The sequence below is a fragment of the Paralichthys olivaceus genome, chromosome 1 (assembly GCF_024713975.1).
Source record: "Paralichthys olivaceus isolate ysfri-2021 chromosome 1, ASM2471397v2, whole genome shotgun sequence".
Taxonomy (NCBI): Eukaryota; Metazoa; Chordata; class Actinopteri; order Pleuronectiformes; family Paralichthyidae; genus Paralichthys; species Paralichthys olivaceus.
The window spans coordinates 1,644,450-1,655,655 of record NC_091093.1 but is presented as its reverse complement, the minus strand read 5'-3'; positions in this window follow the sequence as shown (position 1 = coordinate 1,655,655).

Below are 11,206 nucleotides of genomic sequence, written 5' to 3'. Positions count from 1 at the left end.
TGTTGTGCAGGTGGTGTGCCTATTGTGTTGTACAATATATATATATATTCTTAAACTACAATAACATGTTGAATGCAACAATTTTACTTGTAATGCTGTATTATATTATAGTTTTAGTACTTTAACTTAAGTATGTTATCTGGAAACTTCCTCCACCACTGTGGTATTAGTAGTAGGCATGTAAAGACATTATTGTATTTCACACAGTGACTGCTAACAATGTCACATTCATAGATTACTGTCAGAATAACATTAAATAAACACTGCAGTAGCAGTAGAGGAAGCAATAGTAATAGCTGAAGTTGTAGAAGGCTTGTTAGTACAAAGTGGTAGGGGTCGTTTTAGAAGGAGCTGAGGCCCTAGTAGTATTATTGTTTTGGTTTTTGTACGTTAATTTAAGAGTAGTTTGGCCTACAGTGCCTGTAGACTACCAGTGTCTAAAATTGATGATCATGTTGCATAATTATGTTACATAAAGTCCAACCAAATGTACTCTGTCAAATTGCACGTTTTTTATTTGTGGATAGGGTAAAGTCTACAGATTGGTCTGATTCCAAGTGGAGCTGTGAGACTGGGTCATTGCACACTAAAATGACAGTCTTCTTTCCGCTCTTATCACATTCTGGCCTGTGCTTCCGCTGCTCTGACTTGCAAATTTACATACAAGTTAAACTGTAATGGAGTGCAAACATCAGTATTCACCAAAATGCAACTCAAGCCCACATTTTGAAGACTTGTCTTTTGGTAAAGGTTTTAAATGTACAAACGATGGTTTCCAGGGGAGATGGTGTTACTGTCAGTATGTGTTACAGCACTTTTGATAAGTGTGTATTTACTAATTCATATTGCAGCTTGATGCCTTAGACCTCCCTTTACCTAATCTGTCCTTACAGCTTCTGTCACTAGATGGCAATGTAGAATATGAATTGATTGTTTCAAAGCATGATGGGGGATTTATTTTATTTTATTTAAATTATTTTAATATTTCCAAACAGATTCCCAAATACTTTTTTTACTTTACATATTGCCCTCTTGTACCAACATATTGGGACATACTATATATAAGGTATATGGTACTCTCTTGGTTAATTGAAATTATTTATGTATGATTATTTATGCTATGATTCTCCAAATCTTAGCTTGTTGTTACATAAAAGGTAAGGTCCCCATTGCAAGACAATACTTATTGTCATTTTTATGTTTTACTTTAAGATATAGGATATTTTACAGTATAAAACCCTTGTCCAAAAAACTCATATTATAAGTCCTGTAAAACCATATAATCAGATCAGCTAAATTAACTTATGGTATTACTGTGACAGGACATTCTCCAGAGGGGCTGTATGTGAGAACACAAACATCCAGCACCCCAATAAAACCTCCAGAAAATGTACGAATAAGACTGTGTGTGAGAAAACAGTAGGAAATCGCCTGGGGGATTGATCTCAACCAACTGGGCACGTTGATGTAGTTTCTAACACAAGACAGACACAAAAATGAATAAAACTACAAGATCATGATTATCAGAGATCACGTCTGAAAGATCTTTAACTGTTTGATGAGACCTCAAGAGGTAATAACTTATTGTAATAAATAGTCAAAGAAATTCAAGGGTAAATGGTTTGTATATAGCGCTTTTCTAGTCTTGATGACCACTCAAAGCGCTTTAATGTACAGTACTTTACAGTTTGCCATTCACCCATTCACACACACATTCATACAATGCATCTATGGGCAGCACTTTTTTCTATAATGGGCCATTTGGGGTTCAGCATCTTGCCCATGGACACTTCGGCATGCAGATGAGAAGATTGGGATTGAGCAGCTGACCTGCTGGTTGGAGGACAACCGCTCTACTTAGCCACAGCTGCCCCGCAGAGTAAATATTTTTAAAAAATAACCAAGAGACGAGAAGATCAACATTACTTGGATAATCAAATAAATACGTACATTAAATGAAGCATTGCTTTAAGTCATGCAGGACACGGAGTCATGTGCTTAGCTGTCAACTACCGATAGGTTTATAGTTGCTCATCAGTCACCCACCAATCACAGCCCATTCTCTCACCAAAGCAGTCCCTTTAAATACGACCTCATCCTCATTGATCCCTGCTCAGCTACCCTGCCACCTATGCCTGCTGCCGGCAACTTGCTAACTCATGAAGCACAATTACACCTACTCCATGCTGCCATGCCTCATCTCTAGACAGACGAAGTATCTCTCATCGGTCTCTAGAGCCGCAAAAGAGGTCAGTCATGAAGAACTTTTCCAGATGGTGTCACACGCTGTCAAGAAGAGCCGCTTTTCCCCTGTCACTCCTTCCTCTGCTCCTAACAAAGCTACAGCGAAAAAGAGGCACACCACCACAGTCTTGGCAAAAGCCTGGTGCTGCGACGGCTGCTCAGGCTAGCACTAGCCGCTCAGACTAGCATCGCCATTTAGCGAGCTCGACTCCAATGGTAGGCTGTAAGACGGTCGCCCACCTCCTTGTCAGATAGCGGCTACGCCTAAAGCCGTAAAGCCACTGAGGGGCTGCATAGACAGGCCAAAACTATTCGATGCGCTTGCTACTAATAATAATAATAATAATAATACATTTTATTTGGAGGCGCCTTTCAAGTCACCCAAGGTCTCCTTACAAAGAAAATAAAAGATTAAATGATCATAAACAACATTAAAAAGAAAACATCAACATAAAAACAAGTGAATTGCACAGTGTCTGGTTATAGGGAGTATTCTAGTTTAAACAGGTGGTTTTTGAGTTGGGACTTGAATGATGTGATGGAGTCTGACTGTGTTATGTGTGGGGGGAGGGAGTTCCAGAGCCTGGGTGCTGAGCAGCTGAAGGCTCTGGCACCCATGGTACTGAGTTTTGACCTGGGGATGGTTAGCACTGCTCGACTATAGCTTGCGTCTAGTGAAACAAACAGCTTCTGGATTTGCTTCTTCTTAGGATGCATTCTTTATTTCTCACTGTTTCAATGATCTTCAATAACATGCAAGAATCCATTGCCATTGCATATAAAGTCCATTCAGCTTTGTCAACATACAATGAACTAACGTGACGGAGCCCAGAGCGGTCGAAAAACTGTGTGCTCCTCCGTCTAGCAACACCTGACACCTGACGGAAAGTTCCCACCTATATACAAATGTACACCAAACACCATGAGGACACCTACTGGCCCTATTTGGTACCTGTCATGTTCGTGTTTGAACGATGAGACCGTGTTGTTCTCAAGCCACTTAGTTTAATAACTCCTGTTCTCAACAACATACATGTCGCATTCTCCAACAGTCTTGCTCTACGCCCTTAATTGTACGGTCAAACATGGAATAACATCCAATCATAACAGTACCTTACACACATTCACATAGAAATGGCTCCTATATACCGGCTCCTAATTGTAATGGATACCAGATATACAATTCTTTCAAATACAAACCAGGGAGCCATAATCAAAATGAAACAATGAACACATTTTACAACACAAGATACTTTAATGTACCACATACACAGGAACCTGAGTTGACCTGCTAATCTGCAACCTCATAAAGTAAGCAAAGTTTTGTCACAGGACGTTCAATGACACTAGACTTTGTCTGCAAACGCACTGAACGCACAAGTCTTCAAGACTCTTCCTAGTGGCCAGGAGCCTCGTGGGGCAGGAGCACCCATTATGACCACAATATCTCCAGGCTTAAGATTCCGCCTTTCCTGGTTCCACTTTTGCCTCTCCTGCAGCAGAGATAGGTATTCCTGTACCCATTGTTTCCAGAAAAGGTCAGAGATATACTGGACCTGTCTCCATCTTCTTTTTACATACAGATCATGTGGCTCAAACAATCCAGGTGGTAAGGATGGTCTTCCTTTCATGAGCAGGATATGATTGGGGGTGAGCGGCTCCAGATCGTTTGGATCATCTGAGAGCTTTGTGATGGGCCGGCCGTTTAAGATGGCTTCAGCTTCACACATTACTGTTTGAAGTCCATCATCACCCAGTCTCTTCTGTTGAATCACTGAACTCTCCTTCTCACCATGCATATTACAAGCTCCCAGACTCCACCATGATTTGAACCTGCTGGAGGATTGAAACTCCAATTAACTCCATCCTTCCATAAAGCTCCTTGAATGTGTGCATGATTCAATGATGTGAGCGCCTCCCTTAGCTCTTTCTCTGCTCCGATGAAGTTGGTTGCATTGTTGGACTGAATATGAGCAACTTGATCTCTCCTGCAGATGAAACGACGCAGAGCACTGATGCATGCATCTGTATCCAAAGAGTTAGCCACCTCCAGCACTGCTTGTTAGACAGGTGAAAACCACACCATAGCGCTTGACTGTACCTCGTCCTTTACTCACAAACATTTGCCAATGTTGGTAGACCATCAGGAAGAATCCTTTCCTTTGACAAATCTGCCATTTTTTACCTCCACCATTCTTCCATTATACCTCCTGCAGAAACCACATTCTGTTATGACTTTTCTCACAGCTGAGTTCGCACTTGTGAACCAGTACTTCCTTCTCAGTGTGGACAGCGTGTGGCCCACTATGGCCAAGCTGCCTGTGAATGTGCTTCAGGACAAGAGTAGCAACATGTTGATCCTTGGAGAGGAGAAGCCGATGTTTAGTTTCCTCTGGCAGAGAGCCCTTAGTCAACCGTCCTCCAACTCTCAGAAGCCCATTATCCAAATATGGGTCCAACCTGTAGAGAACACTGTGCCTGCTCACAGTAGCTTTCCCAGATGACAGCTCAGCAATCTCTTCTCCAAATCTTTGTTGCTGACAATACTGAATGATGGCAAGCTCGGCCTCCAAAAGATCCTTTGCTGATAAAGCTTGTCCCTTTGGTGTGTCTTACTTAAGCTTGCTGGTATTGGAAGCCTCTGCCTCACTCCTCCTGCGCCATCTATCCAGCAGAATGCCTTTCAGCTTAAGGAACCAGGCAACAGATACCTTGAGCTTTATCCAACTTGCGAAGTAAGCCATTAGCCGACCTGTGGCATCAGGTGAACCCTGCACATTGATGACATTCACCATGGCTTCCTTCTTGACATCTATGTCATCTGCTGCTATCACAGTCTCTACTATGTTTGCTGGCCAGTCCCCTTCTGCTTCACACAGAAACTTTGGACCCTAAATCCACCTGTTGTCATGAATGAAATCTCTAACTCCTCTGGATGCAACATCCGCAGGATTTTCCTTAGAGCTCACATACTGCCGTTGTGCAGTTCTAGTGGCCCCTCTGATAGCCGAGATCCTGTTGGCCACGAACGTATGGAAACGCTTGTCTTCGTTCATTATATATTTCAGCACAGAAGTGCTATCCGTCCAAAAGACGGACTCTTGCAGCTTGAGCTTCAGCTCTGCCTTCAGCATGAGGTCAACAGGAACGGACAGAATGGCAGCAGTCAGCTCCAAGCGAGGAATGGTAACAGTCTTTAAAGGCGTAACCCTAGCCTTACCCATATGGAATGCAACATGGATGTCATTTTTATTGTTCTGCATCCTGAGAAGTGATGGCTCCATATCCTGCTTGACTAGCGTCCGAAAAATGATGTAGCTGGACATGTATGGGATGTCCAAAGCCCTTAGGTTTAAAGCACCTTTCAACGTTAAACTCAGAGAGCATATCCAGGTCCTCCATCCATCTTGTCCAGTGCAAGATGTCCTGGGGTATGGTCTCATCCCATCCCACATTTCGTCTACACAGCCCCTGCAGCATGATTCTAGCAGGCAACACAACTGGTGCAAGAAACCCCAGAGGATCATACGCAGAACTAGAGACAGGCAACATTCCCAGTCTGATGCAAGTCTGTTGTTGGACCTCCATCTTGAAGTTAAATGCATCAGTCTCAGCACACCACAGGAAGTTTGTCTCTATCCAGATTGAGTTCACTCAGATCTTTAGCTCCGTGTTCCACAGGAAGAGTTTGCAACATGGTGCTATTGTTGCTAATCCATTTGGTCAGAGTGAAACCTCCCTTTTGACAGAGAGAAGTAAGATTTTTGACCATGAGGGTGGCTTCCTCTTCAGAGCCCATGCTCTTCAGACAGTCATCAACATAAAAGTTCTCCTTGACTGTTTGAACCACTGCAGCTGGGAAGTCACACTGATCGTGAAGCGAAGTTGGCAAAACTTGGAGAGCACACCGCACCAAACAGATGGACAGTCATGCGAAACTCAGCCAGCTCCTTGGTCAGATCCCCCTCCGGCCACCAGAAAAAGCGCAGGAAGTATCTGTCCTCCTCTGCAACCTTGACCTGATGGAACATTGCTTGGATGTCACCCATCACTGCCACCAGTTTTAGCCTGAACCTAATGAGGACCCCAAGCAATGTACTTGTGAGGTTGGGACCTTGCAGGAGCTGTTGGTTCAATTATGTTCCCTTGCATGCTGCACCGCAGTCAAACACACTTCCTTGGATGATATACACCGTGGTGAGGGATATACCAAACCTTTCTACTGCCACCATCAAGCTGTTGCACAGGTACTTGTTCTGCATAGCCCTTACTGATCATCCCGTTGAGGTATGTTTTATACTCCTCATATAACTGCTCATTGTTAAGGAACTTCCTTTTTGGATCAAGTAACCTTTGTTTCATCACAGAAGTTGTTGGGCAGAGACACATCATCCTTCTTTAAGGGCAACTTCAAGCTATAATGACCCTCTCTGTGCGTTGCAGACCTTTCAGCAATCTCCATGAACCTCATGTCCTCCCTCGAGAGCCCCTTTTCCTCTGTAGCTATCTCTTTAAAGTGTTGGTTTTACTGCTCACTCAGCATTATTTCCAACCTGCTCACAGAAATCCTGTTGAAAACCACTGAAGGGACCTCAGCTTCCAAGCTGCCATTAACAACCCATCCCAACGCTGTTCTTACAGTATACGGGCTTTCCCCTTGGCTATTTATGACCTCCCAAGGTTCAAACACCTTGGGAGTGTTGCTTCCAATCAACAAATCCACATTAGCCTTTATGCTGGGAATTATTACCTTCAATAGGTAGGGCCACTTTGCCAGCTCTCAGGAATGTCTCAAGAATATCAAGGCCTGGATACACTTAAAACTTCTTACTTCTAAATTCAGACAAAACTGAGGTTGTTGTAATTGGCCCTAAACATCTTAGAGAATCACTGTCTGAACAGATAGTTACATTGGATGGTGTCAGCTTGGCCTCCAGCTCAACTGTGAGGAACCTTGGAGTTATGTTCGACCAGGACATGTCATTTGACCAGCATATAAAACAAGTCTCTAGGACAGCTTTCTTCCACCTGCACAATATTAACAAAATTAGAAACATCCTGTCTCAGAAGGATGCTGAAAAACTAGTCCACGCATTTGTTATCCCTAGATTAGATTACTGTAATTCCTTATTATCAGGATGCCCCAGGAAATCGGTAAAAACTCTCCAGTTGGTCCGATCTGATACGAGATGGCGCTCAACTGTCCCCGGTCTTTCTCGCCCCCACTCTCCCCTACTTCCTCCTCCCCACTCTCCCTCTCTCTTCTCTCCCCTCTTTTCCACCCATCTCTCATCTCCTTCCCCCCGTTTTCTTTGCTCACCCCAACTGGTTGAGGCAGATGACCGCCCACATTGAGCCTAGTTCTGCTAGAGGTTTCTCCCTGTTAATGGGGGAGTTTTTCCTCTACACAGTCGCCAAAGTGCTTTCTCATTGTGGGAACTGTTGGGTTTCTCTATATTTTGATTTGAAGGTCCTGACCTTCTATGTAAAGTGCCTTGAGATAATGTTTATTATGATTTGGCGCTATACAAATAAAATTGAATTGAATTGAATTGAACCCTTTCCTGTCCCATAGTTTGTAGGAGAAAATTGGTTCTCCTACCAGCAAGATTGAGCCTCTGCATGAGATGTTCTGAACAAAAGGTGGCTATACTGCCAGGATCCAAAAATTTTTACGTTTTTATGATACGGTCTCCTTTGATAGATTTAACTTGGACTGGTAGGATGGAAAGAAGACAGTGGTCTGTATGACCACACGTTTTATGAGATGCTGTGATGTTACATGCCACAGGCTCCTTGGCATACTTTGTTAGTGTTACCTGTCTTTTATTTTTCAATATAAGGCACACTGGTGTGGGTTTGACTGCAAACCCTGCAGGTCAAACACTTGTCACGCAACAGTCCTCCATTGCTCTCTCATCCTAAATGGCAGTTTAGACATGACAGCTCTCTATGGTACTTGGAATGTCCAATTCCTTCATGTACTGCAGCTTCTCCATGACATTGCAACAAGAATGCAGAAAAGAGAGTAATCTTGTAATACATTTACATCCTCTGCTTTTATTGCAGGCCAAGCCAAAACCATTTCAATGTATGCAGCAGTAATCTTGTACTCATTGCCAAAGTGTTCTTGAAGCAGCAGTTTTGCTTGAGCAAAGCCCTACTCTGGAGCCATATGCTGGCAGCCCCCTAACCAGTTCCATTGGCTGCCCTCTGGTGAACTGTTCGTGATAATACAAGCAATCACCTCTGCTGACCTACTCCTCCATTCCCCCCTCAAATGCTTGCTTAAAGGAAATGTATTGAAGAGGATCCCCATCAAATATTGGAATATCAAGTGCCGGCAATAACATTAAATGTTGCTGATGTACAAGAGCTGATGTTATTTCATTCTGCCTTTCCAGTATGGCAAAGATGTTTCCAAATTGCCTTTCATAAATTGACTGAGCGTTTAACAGTGTGGGTTCCAAAGGCTGTGAGGATGCATCCAATTGCGCTGTGCATGGCTGACTAGCCTCCTGTGCTAGCATAGCAGTTGGTGGAGGGTCATATGTTGGCAGTGACCAATCCTTTGGCTGTCGTTTGCTCTGATTTATAGGTCTGTACTCTATTGCCATTGGGTTGAGCTTGTTAGAAGCTGTTGCTTTTTTGTGCTTGCCCAGGTAGGAGTTCATTGCATTTCATGACGCTTAAGAAACACTTTGAATGTCAGAGGCCTGTAGCACTGCTAATTTAGCAGCAGATGCAGCTAGCTTAGCTTCTGTCCTGTAATGGGAACTCTTAAGGGTTGTTGCTACATGGGGAAGTGAGAGGGTAACACGGTGTGTGTCATTGTTATGTATTCGTCTGAAGTAAACGACATGTTACGGACAGTCTTGTCATTCATCAACCATCGTCATCAACCATCGTCATTAACGAAAGCAACAGCTTCCAGCTCAATCTGTTCCTTTTTCCTTTTAAGCTGTTGCTCTTGTTCCTCCAAAGCATTCATCTTCTGTAAAGCTGCCACATGAGCAAGCAACTCAGCTCTTTTAGCCTCTGCTTTAATTCTTGCAGAGGAAGAATTGCTCGATTTTCCACTACGTGAGCTTTTTCTGCTAGCCACATTTGAAACACTGTCCTCTGGATCATCATCATCATCCTCAACATCATCATCATCATTATCATCATCACCCTTTAATGTTAGTTCAGCACAAGACCCATTTTTTCACATGAGAAATAAATTCATCATTGGACATCATTTTTGCTTTGAACCATATGTTGTGTTTTTCTTTTTCATCATCAGGTAAAATACCAATCAAAAAACCATGAATACCTTTGGCTTAATCACACACACAAGATCATCAAGAGCACATTGAACCTTTACTTTGTCTTTGCTTTGCATAAGCACTTGCATTTTTCCTCTTAAATTACCTGCCTTATTTAGCTTAGCTTTCCTAGTAGCTTGCAACCTGTCAAACTTTTCAGCAAAAGCTTTAGCAGTTAGCGTTACAACATGTTTTGGTCTGTCTTTTTGTGTACCAACGCCAGTACATATATGTTCATTTCAGCCGATTGCGCAATAGCCTCAGCGGGCTCCTTCACAGTTTCACATGCATGATTACCCCACACGCGCAAAGATAATGAAGTTAATTGTCCTCCCGCTTTGACCACAAATGCATTGGATTTACGCCCCGAATATATGTAGTGAACAACTGTGCACCTAAACATGAATGCCCATTCATAAATTTGTAGCGCTACTACTCACGTAAGGCGGCATGATGATCGCGGTGAATGACTCCTGTACTGCCGGCGTTTGAAGATCGGCTCCCGGTTTCCTCACACTGGCGTGGCCTGACTCCAAACAAAGAAATGTGGTGGATGCTAACAGCGTTAGCAGGCGTCTGGGTCCTATGACCGGCTCACCAGCATCCTCTCGCCGACAGCCATATGCAAACAGGTGGACTCCCTGATGTCCAGATGAATGTGGAGAAAACTAAAGAACTGATGGTGGATTGCTCAGACACTCCCCCCTGACACCAGTGAACTAGAGACATAGAGTTAGTAACTGTGTGTTCACCTGAACAGTAAATAGGATTGGACTGATCATGCCAGTGCCCTCTTTAGGTAGGGCCAGAGCAGACTATATCTGCTCAGGAGACTGAGGTCTTGAGGAGTGGAGGGGGTGCACCTAAAGACCTTTGATGACTCTGTGGTGGCATCTGCCATCTTCTTTGGAGTAGTTTGCTGTGGCAGCAGCATTTCCACTGCTGACAGGAAGAGACTTGATGGACTAATTAGGAGGGCCAGCTCGGTCCTGGGATACCCGCTTAACTCAGTGGAGGTGGTGGGACAGAGAAGGATGATGATGGTGAAGCTATTTTCTCTGATGGACAACCAGTCCCAACCCCTAAAAAACACCATCACAGCACTGGGCAGATCCTTCAGCGACAGACTGATACACCCTAAGAGTCTGAAAGAGAGGTACCACAGGTCATTCCTGCAGCAGTAAGACTGTACAACCAGCTCTGCTCCCAGTAAAAACCACATTCACCACCATTGGACTGCACATTTTTAAGTCTCAATTGTGCAATATTCATAAGTCTGTGCAATATAAACGCTGATGTGCAATTCAATCACTGTATATACTTTAGACCGATTTTGACTGTCATCTATAGAATTTGTGCGGAACTTCTTTTACAGATTCTGGAGTTTTCCATCCAGTGTCAGCCATTGTCATCATACAGAAACTCTGGAAAGTCTGTGCTGTACTGCTACACCACTAGCTTACCCATTTGCATCACTGAGAGTCGCTTGACACTGTAATGAGTTATCTTATCTGTGAAATATATTCTCTTATTCTTTAATAGTCCGCACACCATACAGCCTGGGATCATTTTCTTGATGTATGACCAATCATTCTGACTTTGAATATGTGCTTTAAGCTAATGTGGGCCTTCTCCAGTGAGAATGCCCACATTAG